Here is a 15,981-nt window from a genome sequence, read left to right as displayed (position 1 = left end):
TCAGAGGCAGCACCAAGACTCAAAGTCCTAAAGGACAAAGGAAGAAGAGGTTTTGCCTGACCTGGAAGGGCAGGAATCCTGAAGGAAAGCAGAGTTCTCACTCTAAGTTGGCAGAGCCCCAAAAGGTTTATGCCTGGTCTTGAGGCACCAGCTGGTCCTTTGTGGGGAGGAAGAAAAACACTGTGGTATTATTCAACGGTACCTCTAGACCAGTCCCTGGGGGAACTGTTCCAAGTTCCTTAAACAGTGGGGCCAGTAAAATTGAAAGAGTAAGACTACCTCTTGGGGGCCTAAAATATCTGTGGCCACTAAACTAAAATATCAGGTCAGACCACCCAAGATTTCCAGAGTAGTATTCACTTTGATTGAGAGGTTGGCTCCTCCAGCAGAGAGGGGGCCATAGGCTAGTATGGGGGAGGAAGAGAGCAGAGAGACAGCTCTAAACAGGGGGCAGCAGTGGGAGGAGATGGAGTGGTGAGTAGATGTGGAAGCACATCGCAGAACAGCCGGAAGATTATCACTGCCACTGCGGGCCACATGGAAAGGGAGAGGCTCTACTGGCTTAGAAATCTATGACAACTCAGTGGGGGTTTGGGGAAACCCAGGACAATTGCTACCAAACCTGTGAGGCAGAATTCAGGCACCTCAAACCTGCCATGTGCTTACCTGAGACTATTCCTGCTGCCTGGAACATTCTTTCTTGGGCCACAGTAGGGGGACTCACTTCTACCCTTCAGTTCTGAGCTAAAATGTGTCTCATCAGAGAGCCCATCCCTATTTAGAGATCCTCAGTGACAGTCTATCATAGTCCTTTTTTTCCTCGAGAGTACTGCGTTTCCGTGCTTCTAACATACACATTTCCCCCCACGTTTTAACATCTATAAAATTGGAATAAATCAAGTTTAATTGGCCACGGTCTTTCTTTCTGAATGGTTACACAAGTGATGTATCTTAAAACCAGTGGTGTCTCTATTCAATAAAATACAGTATTCATCACACTATGAACGTTGATTTGTTTGTAGGTTTATTGTTTGTCTACCCTGTAAGACTCCAAGCCTCTTTGGAGCAAGGACCACACCTGACTCACCCACCCAGCTTGTGGTACAATTCTTGACACATTGAATGTGCTCAGTAATGATTAATCAAATGAATGACTTAGGCTGACTATAGTATCTCAGCCAGAAAAACACTGTACACAATGCTATGTATAATCAGGTGACATAATAAGCTTTTTAGACAAAATCAAATATATATTTTCATTGTCAGATTCACATGTACCCAGTATTGTCTCCCGAAGTTTGAGCTACAAGTATTGGTTGAAACTTCCACACAAGCAGATACCTGAAAACAAAGCACAGTTCTATCTGTCCAACCAGAAGTGGTTGGTTTTTTTGCGTTATGCGTTTCTCAGAAAATCACTTTTAAAAGGGAGATATTAATAGAAAGTATTCATAAAGCCTCTCTCAGTGTAAAACCCGAGGGCTTTGACAAGTGTGCTATTTCTGCATGTGAAGAAAACTCGTTGTCACACATTATGACCAGTTTCTCCTGCTTAATACTAGAGTTAACACTAATCCTATGTTTATAACCTCCTAATCTATTTCCATAGACACAATAGATTTGGCCTTATCTCTTCATTTGGCCCTGACTTAAATAAGTAGAAAAAAAAAAAGGGGGATTGGATCTTGGCTAAAATAATTTAATAATTAGCAAATATTTCAGGAAACACCACTTAGAAACAGAGGAAATATAAATGGCTTGCAATGCACGGTCGATCCATTTGAACGTTTTCTTCTGAATAGAAGTCCTTCTTAAAACTGATGCAAAAGTTCTGGATAAATCTCTTTATTGTCAAAGTCTCCAATAGTGAGAATTTAAATACAAAATTATGCAAAATGAGAAAAATGGGTCATTTCTGCCACTGCCTCATCCCAGGGTTTTTGAGCAAGATGGAGCTGAGAGTAAAATGATCTCAGCTTCACAATACACCATGTCTCCTTCTAGCATTTGGAAGATGGTTCTGAAGTAGTTTGCAAGAACCGATTCTGATCTTGGGCAAGTAATACTGCTCTGGACCTCAGGAGTAACTTCTGTTTCTAAGCTGACTTGTCCATGTCCAGTGTAATTGTCATCTCTGAAAAACCTTCCAGACTTCCCCGGTCAGAATCAACGTCTCCTTCCCCTTCTGGACAGTGCTAACATTTTGTTTCTTCTTCCACTGTAGCAATTACATAGTCTGCCTTGTGGTATATCTATTTGTCTGCATCAGGAGGCTGTGAACTCCTGTAGTCAGGACTATTTTTATTCATCTTCGGGCCTTGTACATGGAGAGTACCTCGTGCCTTTGCCATACCAAATTGAATGGCTTTATAAGATCAGCTTATGTTCCCTAAGGCATCTTGATTTTGTTTTTAAGTACTAATATTCCAGATTAGAAAAAAAATCCTGCTCCTCTCAAACCCTCATGGGTCTTTGTGTGTGACCTGGAACAAAGAGCTGGGTTGAGCCCAACTCAGCTCAAAGAGGGCCTCTAGCAGTTCATATCAAGTTCATGTCCTGAGGTACGGTTGGCTGGGGCTTCCTGTGCCCCAGGAGGAGAGATTCCTACAAGATCTTAGAGAAGAAAATCAATTCCCTTTGGTCCTAAGAGTAGAGGCCGATGTTCTCTGTGAACTATGCAGTCATTAGAGCATCACGCATATCTGTGCAGCCTAATCTGTCTCTAACACTCATTTTCTGGGTGATGATATGCAAGTCCCTTAAGCCTCTTGATCATTAGCTCGTTGGTTTCTAAAACGTTACAGTGACTCTAAGAGGTAGACTGGTGTGAAAACTAATAAATACAAAGCATTCCCAAGTACTCTGAAAAGGTTCATTGCTAAGTATAGTGAAAACAATGTGGCCAGAGGCCTTGGACCTGTGCCAGATGGAACTGGCCTTGGCCACTCTTTCCCATACTGTTCCCAGATGACGAAGGTCTGGCTGAAGATCCTGCCAGGACCTGCACATCACCGTTCCCAAAGGGAGTTGCAGGGTTCAACCTGGTGTGTGCTAAGAAAGTCCCTGAGAAAGATGGAGCCCACAATGTCATTCCAGATAACAAATTCATGAATGTTCCCAGCTCTGAGCATTCCTTTGTGTATATCCGTGCTTCTGATCAGCAGCTATTCCTTTGTGATATAAAACTCTTAAAATAAAATTCTTTTTATTTTACTGAATTTTTGGCTTCAGGGAACTTAGCTACGGACAGAATTTCAGTCTTACACCTACATAATGCCCAAACTGTTGGCCAACTGAAGCATTTCCTTGAAAAATCAATCCAACCAAGTTGTTTGATGTCATTCAGCCACACCAAATGATTGGAGTTTTCACTTCCTAGCCAGTTGCTTTGACACTGCTTAGATGAAGCCCAAATTAATTCTGCTCTTGGTCACTGTTCATAAAATCTGAAATCTGAAAGTTCAGCCTAACCACCTCACAAAATGGGCAGTCTTGTTCTTGACCTCATTAACAAAGGACTCTCCTTCCAGCTCACACCAACCTGGGGGAGGAAATAAACCAGACAGCCCGAATGACGACAGAGAGGGATGAAATAACCCCTCCTTGGGACAATGCCTTTTCCTGTTTCTGGAGGCTCCTCCTATTCCCACACTGGTTTCTGTATCCGTTACTCTACCAGGATCCTCTTTCACATCAAAGTGTCCCTCCTTGGGCTTCACAAGTAGGGGCATAACCTTAGCTTCTACAGGAAGGAATTTTCTTCCCAAAGGAAAGGAAAAAACCATGTGTTTGGTTGCTATAAAATTACACGCCACTTTCCTTGTTTTTCATTTTATAATCATGCACACAAAAGTATAGGCAGGTCTTGAGACACCATGGGCCAAACATTCAGCTCTGAGACTCCTATATTCAAGCTGAAAGCATTAAAAACATTAAAACTCCAGCCATTCAGTCTTCATTAGTAATATTAAAAGCCCGAGTCAGGAAAAGGTTTTGTAGGGGACACGATTCTTTTCTACTTCAAAAGCACATGAAAGGGCATAAGCTGGACAGATTTTAAGGAAGAGAGGTTGAAGAATACCATGCATTCCATCTCAGACCAGGCTACTGGGACCCTTCTTGGGAGGTCTGCATTTAAATCCAGTTTTGAACTGCGACATGTAATTGGTGATGGTAGGGCACCAAAGCTGCGCCAAAGCTGTCATTTGTGTCATTATCAAAAGCACTTATTTAGTACCTAACATACCTTATGCATGGCAGATGTTTGAATAGGCAGACCCCTCTCTTTCTGGGGCCTCTGATCTAAAATGGTGCCCATGGAGTAAACATCATAACCTTAGGCAGAAGAAAGCTAGGTGCAATAATTTTGTTTTGTTCTGTTTTCCTAATGCATAATTCAGGGGTAGGGGATAGAAAAACGGAAGCTCAACAAGGTTTTAACTGGTGGGATATGCAGAAAATACAGTTCATTGCCTTTGGGGTAGGATTCTTCTAAGGAATATCATATTTGGGGGTGAGAGGCATTGATCAAAAGGTAGCATGGGCTTCAAAAAGTGAAGAAATACTCTTCCAAAGGTATTCATTAATTCATTCACTTGCTTATTCAGAATTTATCAACTGCTTCCCAGATGCTCAGATACGCAGCTGGCATTACGAAAGGTATAAAACAAATAGACTCATCCATACCTTGAAAAACTCATACACACTGAGGAGTCCGTGAGGGCGCAATGTGAACACATGGAAGGAAGGGAACTCTCCCAATCTGGACAAACACAATTGGTAGTTTGGAGACAGAGTTCGGGTGATTCTGAATCTCTTTGGGATAACTAAGGTAACTAAGAATCTCTTTGGGATAACAGTTAGGAAAACGTTTCTTCACCAAAGGTGAATACTGTAGGCTTTCCTCTTGGCCAGGGAAAAGAAACACTGAAAATGAATCAGCTCTCCCATGAGGACTATATCATCATATTACCATTAGAAGAAAGAGAGAGAGAGAGAGAGAGAGAGAGAGAGAGAGAGAATGCAGTACAAGGCAGAAGAGACCAGATTCCACTCCACCAAGTCCCACTTTCTCTGAGAAACCCATGTTAACATGAGTAACAGCAGCCCTCCACCCCTATAGTGCCAGAGAAAGGAGAGGAAATGAAAATCATTATCAAAGCATCAGTCAGGCCCTGTGTGCTTTAATGCCATTATCATATCTAATCGTCACAAATAGCCTACCAGGAAGGCGTTCACAACTCTCATTTCATAGATGAGGAAACTAAAGCTCTGGAAGTTTAAGTGACTTGCCCAAAGTCACATTGCTGGTACATACTAGAGCCAGGAGTTAAATTGAGAGCTGTGCGAGATTGGAGCTCATCAATGTCCCACTACCCCACGCGGACGTCTCTCTATGTATGCACATACATACCAAACCGCGTGTGTATGTAGGCCCCTGGCCCACTGCAGGATAAACAGTCCTTCCACAACTTCTACCTGTTCAAACTCTCCAGGGACTCTTGATTATTTTTCAGATATATTTTGCCCACTTCTTTCACTCACCCAAACCCTTAACTATTTCTATGATATTTTAATAAAAGCAGCCATGGTTTGTATTTGAAATGGAACATATACTGCTATCTGGAGTGCTCATGAGGAACAGTGCTGGGTAAATTCTAACGGCGTGATGAATAAAATGATATACTTCTATGTGCCCAAAATACTGCAAAAATAAAATATTTAAAGAGATGTGCATCTATTTTTATCATTCTGATGCAAAACTATACTATATTCTATTTATAAAGTTATTTCCTTACATGTTTTCTATTTTTTCCCCCATCCTGTCATTCTTTTTCCCCTGATAATCTCTAATATATCTAAGGAAGAGGAAGCAAGAAGTTGTAGCACCTGTGTTTACTAATTATAGTGTTAGCCCCGGGTACTTTATTAGAATGCCGATTATCTCTCAAGCGGCTAACCCTACCTTTTTTTCTTAGAACTGGCAACAATTTAAAGTCAAATATCGTCATGACAGGCAATTTTATTTTATGTGGCACACCAGAGGAGTAAGTTGGTTTGGGTGTGTTTGGTTTGGGGCTTTATTTTCCCCTTTCCATTTTTGGTAGAAGGTTGTGCTTCAGAAAAGTATGTTCAGTTGGCCTATACCATTGGAAAACTTTCTTGAGCTGTTCTGCCCATATGCCACAAGCCTGAACCCAACAGATACCAGCTCCAAGAAAAAGCAGGGCATTCTATCTCTGTGACTGATTTCATTTTTGGATTCCCTTTGAGTCTGCCAATAAGTTCCAGATGTGATGCATTGGTTTTATGAACGCAAGTTACCTGTCCATTGGGAGCAGAAGGAGACCGCTGGTTTGGGCCACCCACAACTGACAGATGGCAGTGACTTTGGTCACTGATGATATTGGCTGGATTCAACTCAGCTTAGAAGAGAAAGAAACCATAATACCCCTTAACAATTTCCTTTGCTCCACCCAGTCATTCTACTAAAGAAAAGAAGATTTGAAAAGTCAAGACTCCAACACCACATGTGACACATTAACATCTGGACAAGGGCTTGAGGGAATCTCTCTGGAAACAGAAGAAAAAAAAAAAAAGGGAAAAACTCTCTGGGTAATTGTTGCTGCCTAACTCTGCAAGGCAGTATGGTTGAGTGGGGGTGGGGTGGGGTGGGGCTCCTGGTTTGTGAGAATAGCCAGCAATGGTTTGGCTGGTTGGTTATACAAATTCAAACTACTCTGCATTCATCTAGAAACACTGGTAAATTTAAGGTGCCTATTATATACCCTAAGTATTACCAAAAAACTGCAAATGTGTAATAAAATTTTAAGATACATGACTTTTTCATGAAAAAGATGCTTGGAAAAAGTTTCTATATCCTGGATTTGAGTTCCTTCAAGAAAACAATAAATTGAGGTATCCTAAAGTATTCGATCAAGACCGCGGCATTTGTGAAGGCCAACTCAGACCAGCCAAAGCACAAGAGTATACTTAAAAATTTATTTCCTTGGAGTTCTTCAGTTAAAAGGGTGGGGGGCATTAGAACACATTTCAGAATTCCCCGTTTCCTATTCATAATCAGCATAGTGGGGTTAACTGAGTCCACGGGCTATGGAGTCTTAAGGACCCCAGATTCAAATACAATAATGACTTTTGTTTGGCAAATGACTTGACATCTAGAAGCCCTCAGCTTCTGTACTTGCGGAATAGCTCCTATATTACAGAGTTGTGAGAATTCAGTGAGATCATGTATAACCAGCACTTAACACAGTTCTGTTAGGTGATTGAGTGCTCAATAATTGTCAGATATGAATATAATCATAGCTACTCCTTCTTCTATTCCTACTGCTTCCTCTCCAGTGCACTGTCCATATCACTAACATCCTAACTCCTGAAGTGTCGGTTTTATGGGCAGCATAGTGAATGGTTAAAAGCATGGACTCTGACGTCCCCACTGCCTGGGCTCCATTCCTGTCTCCCCTATTTACTGGCCCTTTGACCTAGGGCAAATTACTTCACCTCTTTGAGCTTCAGTCTCCTCACCTTCAATTTTCTTTTTTAATTTTAAGTTTATTTATTTATTTTGAGAGGGACAGGGACAGCATGAGTGGCGGAGGGGCAGAGAGAGAGAGAGAGAGAGAGAGAGAGGGAGACAGAGAATCCTAAGCATTCTCAGCAACTGCCAGCATAGAGCCAGATGCCGGGCTCAAACCCATGAAACCGAGAGGTCATGACCTGAGCCGAAACCAGGAGTCGGTGGAGTAACTAAGCTACCCAGGTGCCCCTCTCCTCACCTTTAAAATAAGGATAATAGTATCTAATTCTGAAAGTTATTGTGAGGGCTAATCAAGTTAATAGGTAGATAAGCTACTGAAAACAGTGCCCCGGAGGTAGTAAGCTCTCAGTAACTATTAGCCATCATTGTTATTCTTATGCCTATTAATGCAACAGAATCATAACGTCCTTGAGCGAAGTTGCTGGACCGCAGTATCCATAAAGTCTGCTTTTGTAGTCACTGTATCCCCAAGCACTTAGCACATTATCTGGCACAGAGCAGGCCTCAATAGATATTGACTTTCACCATCTTTTATGTAGACTATAAAGCGGCTTTCTAACAGCTCTCTCACTCTCTACCTCCCTTCAAATCCATCTTAACTGGCCCCCAGGTCTGTCCTCCCTACCTGTCCCATATCCTCTCCCATTGCTTCCCTAAACATGCTCCACCTCCAGCAAACCCTGCGGATTTCCTCCACCAGCCGTGAACTTCAGGAAGGTAGGTCTCAGCCCTAGCCATTGGGAGTGAATCATTACTCCCTTAGACCAGTCATGGCGTTCTTATTCCTCTTGCCATTGACGGACTAACATGTGGACATAAGTGGAATGTTGACCAATTAGATGTGAGAGCAAGCCTTTGGGGAAGAAGGGAAGTGTCTGAAAAAAGATTTTCCACAATGATAGACAGTCTCTCTCCTCCCACTAGATACTGTGGCATCTGCAAGTGAGGCCTGAGGTTGCTGTCACCATCTCACATCCATAAGGGAAACTAAGCCAAAGTACTGAGGCTGACTGATGATGCACTGACCTGCTGAATTAAACAACCCTGTAGCACCCTAGCTATAGGATTTGTGTTATAAAAAGGAGCACATATTTCATTTGGGCTTTTCTGTTACCTGAAGCCTTAAGTAGCCTAACAGATAACACAAGAAATCATCCCCTTGCTCAATAAGCCAAGACATAATACTCACCCCCCCAAAAAGTGCACATGTCATACAACTTGATGAATTTTCACAAACTAAATACACCCATGAAGCCAACATCGACGTAAAAATTCAACTTCATTAATATGTCCATAAAGAAATAACAAATCATTTTTAGCTAACACATTGGCAAAAGTGAAAGATTAATATTCTTTCTCTTGACTTGGATGTAAGAAGAGTGTATTCTCATATGCTTTTGATGAGAGTATAGTTTGGTAATACATACCAAAATTTTAAACATGTTTACCTTCTGACCCAGCAATTTCACTTCTAAGAATTTATCTGGGGAAATAAGCACATGTGAAAAGAGACATATAGATCTTCATTGCTAGTGTTCCATACCAAATGGTTACAAATAACCCAGGTAGCCATCAATGGAGAACTGGCTAAAGAAATTTTTGTGTAGCTTTTCAAAATGAGATCTTTATGAATTGACATGAAAGCTCCCCATGATCTACTGTTTAAGAAAATCAGCATGTTGTCAAATACAAAGTATAGTATGAGCCCATTTATAATATGTAAGGATAACAGTGGGGGATAAAAGCATGGACAACAGCTACTTTGTACACCATTGTTGTGTTTTGCTTTGTGTATCAATAGGCACATGTTACTATTTTCATCAGAAGTCACACTGAAAGAGCTGAGAACAAATACTCGGCAGGGCATTGGGTGGACCACCCCAGAACACCAGCCCTCTTCTCCTGACTCCCGCCTGCCTGGGTTAAGGCAGTGGTTCTCACTGGGTTGTTCCTGTACCACTGGCTAGATGCAGACACAGTCAAAATAAGACATTGGGTTTTTATAGCAACCACAAAGAATTCACTGGAAAGATTACAACCAATTATATTAGTGGCAACTTTTATATTCTTTTAACTTACTGTGAGAGAAATAATTTTAAAATGTCTATAAGAATTACAGCTATATGACATTCTGGAAAAGGCAAATGGAGATCAGTGGTTGCCAGGGGTTAGTGTGGAGGGAGGGATGAATAGGCGGAGCTCAAAGATTGTTAGGGCAGAGGAAATATTCTGTATGATACCATATGATGCACACATGTTGTTATACATTTGTTCAAACCTATAAAATGTACAACACCGAGAGTGAACCCTCATGTAAACTATAAACTTTGGGTGATAATGATGGGTCAATGTAGGTTCATCAATGGTAACAAATGGACCACTTTCGAGGAGGATGTGGGGGAAAGGAGGTTTATGAAAACTGTACTTTCCACTCAACTTTGCTGTGAACCTAAAACTGCTCTCAAAAAAGTCTATTTTTTATTCAAGATGTGTATATATTGCAAAGTGATCACCACGGTGCTAGTTAACACCCTTATCACACATAGTTATAAATGTTTTTTTCTTGTGATGAGAACTTTTAAGATCTACTCTCTCAGCTACTTTCAAATACGCAATACGTTGTTAATAACTATAGTCACCATGCTGCACATTACATCCCCAGGAGTTAGTGTATAACTAGAAGTTGTACCTTTTGACCACCTTCATCCATTTCGCTCAACCTCCCCGCCCCCACCTGCAACTACCAATCTGTTCTCTGTACTTATGAGTTCAATTTGTTTTTGTTTTTGTTTTTGTTTTTGTTTTTGATTCCACTACAAATGAGATCATATGGTATTTATCTTTTTATTTCATTTAGCATAATGTCTTCAAGGTCCATCCATATTATTGCAAATGACAGAATTTCCTTCTTTTTTATGAATGATATTCCATTTTGTATATAATAATTATCCATTACATGTTATATATATATATATAAATGTATATATGTATACATGTATAAATGTATATATGTATACATGTATAAATGTATATATGTATACATGTATAATTGTATATATGTATATATATATACAATGTATAAATGTATACATTTATATATATATGTATACATATGTATATATGTATACATATGTGTATATGTATACATGTATATGTATACGTATATATGTATACATATATATGTATATACATATACATATATGTATATATGTATATGTATATATGTATGTATATGTATATGTATACATATATGTGTATATATGTATACATGTATACATATGTATATATGTACATATATATATATACAATGTATAAATGTATATATGTATATATACATATATATGTATACATGTATAAATGTGTATATACATATAAATATATGTATACATGTATAATTGTATATATATATAAATGTATATATGTGTGTGTATATATATATATATATACACATTCTTTATCCATTTATCTATCAGTGGACATCAGTTGTTTCCATGTCTTGGCTATTATAAATGAACATGGGGGTGCATATCTTTTTGAGTTAGTATTGTCATTTTCTTCAGGATAAATATCCTATGTGGAATTGTTGAATCATATGGTAGTGCTACTTTTAATTTAAAAAAATTTGTTAATGTTTATGTGTTTTTCAGAGAGAGAGAGACAGAGACAGAGACAGAGTGTGAGCCAGGGAGGTGCAGAGAGAAAGGGAGGAAACACAGAATTTGAAGCAAGCTCCAGGCTCTGAGTTGTCTGCACAGAGCCCGATGCGGGGCTCAAACCCACGAGCCGTGAGATCACGACCTGAGCTGAAGTCAGACACTTAATCAACTGATCCGCCCAGACACCTCTCTATTTTCAATTTTTTGAGGAAACTCCATACTGTTTTCCATAGTGACTGCACCAATTTATGTTCCCACAAACAATATATGAGGGTTCCCTTTTCTTTCCATTTTCACTAACACTTGTTATTTCTTGTCTTTTTGATAGAAGTCATTCCAACAGGTGTGAGATGATATCTCAATGTAGTTTTTTTTTTTTAACGTTTTATCTGTTTTTGAGAGAGAGAGAACGTGAGTGGGGGAGGGACAGAGAGAAAGGGGAACAGAAGATCTGAAGTGGGCTTCACCCTGACAGCAGCAAGCCCGTTGCAAGACTTGAACTCACAAACCGTGAGATCATGACCAGAGCTGAAGTCAAAGGCTCAACCAGTTGAGACACCCAGACACCCCTCAGTGTGGTTTTGATTTGCATTTCCCTGATGATTAGTGACTCTGAGCACCTTTTCATATACCTGTTGGCCCTCTGTATATCTTCTTTAGAAAAAAAGGTCTGTTCAGATACTCCACCGATTTTGTAATCAGAGTGTTTTGACGGGTTTTTTAGTTTTGGGTTTTGGGTTTTTTTGTTTTGTTTTGGTTTGCTTATTGAGTTGTATAAGTTCTTTATATATTTTGGATATTAACATATTTAAAGTCTATTTTTTAAAAAAATCCTATAAGCATAAAAAATCTTTTTGGGAAAGAAGGTCATTCGCTTCTCTCACGAGAAAAAATGATGGGTACGAATTAAAATTAGAAAGGTTCTAACTACCAGCTAATTATAGCTTGTTTCTCAATGCCCACTGACTATAGCAACCTAAAAAATACCTTATTATTCTCACACCTAGAACATTTATCTGCCCAAGGATGTTTCATACTTAGAGGTAAGTTTTCACCCAAAGCATTGCAGGCATAGACGAAATCAAATAAAAACAGTTTCAATCACTTGCAGTGCTTAAAATATTTATAATCCTTTCTATAGCCAAAGGCGGCCGGGCTAATTATTTACCAAGCAAGTGGAAATGATGTCCCCAGGGATATAGCAGAACTGATACATCAATTGGGACAAAGATTCGTAGTTAGTTGGAGTTCAGGGAGTCTCAAAAGCATCTCAGAGTGGCTCTATTTTAGCCCTGCATAAGAACTGGACCATCGTGTTACAAATGACACATTTGCCACTGAAAAGATCAAACGGTGCTGGGAGGGCTTCTGTAGCCAGTCCTCACGTTGATTTTCTGAGCATCTCTAATGAGCTGCTGCAATAGAAAATCTATGCTCTCTGGGGCTAGGAGGTCCCCAAATGGAAAGACTCTGTAGATTCCAGGAGAGAGATTTAATGGAGGTGGGAGATTATTGGGTCTGCACAAAGAGCTTTAAGTTTCCCAGACGAAAAGCTTTCTATTGGTAACAACAGTGATTTTATGGGTTTTGCTAATTAGAAGACCAATTAAGGCTTGCTTTAAAATTTCTCAGACAACACAATAACATCTAGACTTGAAACCGACGCTCCCTCTCATCTCATTCCTCCAAAAGTAACAGTAATGGCTTGATCATATTCTTCCAAAAATTTTCTATGTGTATACATATGCATATATTGGCATTGGCAGCTATGTATTTAGGTATCGCATTACAGTGTTGTTGGTCATTCCCAGCCCTTCTTGCAATGTTCCATTAATGACAGGTTTGAAGATCTGATGCAAAGACCAACAGCCTGGGCTGAGTTTGCCCCCTGTTGAGATGTCTGATTTCCACCTCACATCAGTTATGACAATGCTTCCTAAACACTGTTGGCTGTGTTTTCTAAGTCTGAAAACCCTAACCTGTGATCATTTGCAAGCCAGAAACCTTGAAGTTCTCCTCACCTTAACCCCATCTTCTCCCTTCTCACCTTCTGCAATCCACAACTACGTCCAGCCAATCTGATCCCCTTCCCTGTTCGTGTCTCTCCATTTTCAACATTGCTACTTTGGTCCAAGTCATCAAAATCTCCCATCTGATCTGCTGCAGTAGCTTCCTTATGCTCTTGTCCTCTTCTAATCCATTCTCCACAAAACAGCGAGAGTGATCTTTTTAAGGACATAAATCTAATCCTAACATCCACTTATCAACGCACAACAAAATCCCTGTACGCTGTTGCCATCTGTCCTTGTGTGTGATTACTTTGCCTCCTCGTCCAGCCTCAGCCACTCTCATTTCCCAGGCTCCAGCCACTCCGGCTTTCAGTTCCTGGAGTGTTGTGTCCAACCCCCAACCCCTGCCAGTTCAGATACAGGGATACTGCTATTCTCTCTGCCCGGAGTCTTGTTTACTACTTCACCTAGTAAGCTCTTATTCAGCCTTCAGATCTCAGCTCAAACTCTACTTTGTCAGGTTAAGGTTTTACTGCATGTGTGATGGTTTGGTTAATATCTCTGTTGGCCACTAGACCGTAGGGTGCACTCACACAGGTCTGTTTTAGTACCTGGTTTCCCCAGAAATTAACAAAGTACCTGCCACATGGCAGGAACTAGAATAAGTGCAGAGTCAATTTACTTCCCAGTAAAGGATTTTAATTTGCTAATAATTAAAGGACAGAACAGGTGAAGCTGCTAGGCGGAGCCCTCGCTGGGGAAATGCTGACTATGCCCCCTGGTAGAAGAGCCTGAAGTAGGAGTTAGCCCTCCACTTCCAAGACCAGTCACGCACCCAACCCCTGGCTTCAGCATGTGCTCTGTTCAGCTTGGCCATGTCTGAATGGGCAGAAATGACATTACATATGTGGACAGCAGTACTGATTTCTCCTTTTTCAAGATGAAAAGGTGACCTTTCAAAGGTTTTTTTAAATTAGCTATTTTTAAAGTGGTGACGACCTGGGGAAATAAACCTAATCTATCATACTACTTTTCCATCCTTTGGTGCCCTCTATTGACAGTAAACTCAATTGCTGTGAAATTATACCAAGTTTTTTTGTTTTTTGGTTTTTTTGTTTTTGTAGCTAGGAGAGTAATGAGAAGGGTATTTGCAGGGCTTTCTATAAATACAGTTTCTGGGTGATTTTAGGGGAACTTGGGTGGCTTAGTCAATTAAGCCTCCAACTCTTGATTTTGGCTCGGGTCATGATCTCACAGTTTGTGGGTTCAAGCCCCACATCTGGCTCTGCCCTGATGGTGCAGAGCCTACTTGGGATTCTCTGTCTCTCTCTCTCTCTGCCCCTCCCCTGCTTGTACTCTCTCTCTCTCTCTCTCTCAAAAGAAACAAATAAACGTTAAAAAAAATAAAGCAGTGTTTATGGGCTCACACATCCAAGCTGTTTGTCACATCCTTATGCATCTTCATCTGGCCGATGTCAGAACTCAGGGCAAAACTGTGATAGAATTTCCAAGTGTCAAATACCAATAAGAAAGAATAATCTTTTCTTGTACAGAAAATACACCCTATCCAGAACCACCAGATTATCTTTGTTTTTCCTATCTTGGCAAAAAGCAGACCAATAATGAAAATACGGACAAAGCAAATATTAAAATATAACATTTATTTAAATTTTAATTCATTTTACTTTTTAATTAAGTAATATTATTTAATATTAATTTTAATCAATTAATTTTTTTCCAAATAACTTTAGCTCCAAAATAATGTTAGTTCTTTTCAAAACATATGACCCACTTCTCATAGAAAAATGAATGAGTCATTAAAAAAGGATGCATCAACTTTGTACATGCTTAATCAGAAGCACAACTGTTGGATAGAAACTTATTTTTTTATAAGCACTGAATATTGAAACAAACAAAAATGTGAGAAAATTCTCTGAAATAAATTAATTCTATTTTCTTGGTTTTCACAAATTAAAAAAAAAATGTTTTTGAGAGAGAGACAGAGCATGAGTGGGGGAGAGACAGAGACACAGAATCTGAAGCAAGGTCCAGGCTCAGAGCTGTCAGCACAGAGCCCAACATGGGGCTTGAACCCACAAACTGTGAGACCATGACCTGAGCCTAAGTCGGACGCTTAACTGACTGAGCCACCCAGGCATCCCAGTTTACACAAATTTTAGAAGGAGATACACGTAGAACAGAACCCAAGAACCTGAAGGTTGGCCACTTTAAATTTTCCAGTGATCAGTCAAGAGAACTCTCCCATTTTTTTTTCCTCTGAAGTGGTCAGTGAAGATAAACGAAAGAATGATGAATCTCTATGCTGAATCTACAGCCCAGTTTGTATATCTGAAGTACATTTGGACACTAAGACAGTATCACGACACTATCCAATAGGAATGCAATGCAAGCTACATGTGCCACTTTAAATGTTCCAGTAGCCACGCTAAAAACAGTGAAAAGAAACAAATAAGCGTTATTTTAATACCGTATTTTATTTAACCCAGTAGGTCCCAAATATTACTACTTCAACATGGAATCAATATAAAAAAGTATCAACAAGACATTTCACACTATTTGTCATGATGCTTTCGAAATCTAGTATGTATGTTACACCGACAACACGTCTCAATTCATTTCTTTTTCTTTTAAAATTTTTAATGTTTTATTTATTTTTGAGAGAGAGAGAGACAGTCTGAGTGGGAGAGGGGCAGAGAGAGAGAGGGAGACACAGAATCCAAAGCAGGCTTCAGGCTCT

The sequence above is a fragment of the Felis catus genome, chromosome B1 (genome assembly GCF_018350175.1).
Source record: "Felis catus isolate Fca126 chromosome B1, F.catus_Fca126_mat1.0, whole genome shotgun sequence".
NCBI lineage: Eukaryota > Metazoa > Chordata > Mammalia > Carnivora > Felidae > Felis > Felis catus.
The sequence above is the reverse complement of the archived record's forward strand: the minus strand, read 5'-3'. Positions refer to the sequence as shown.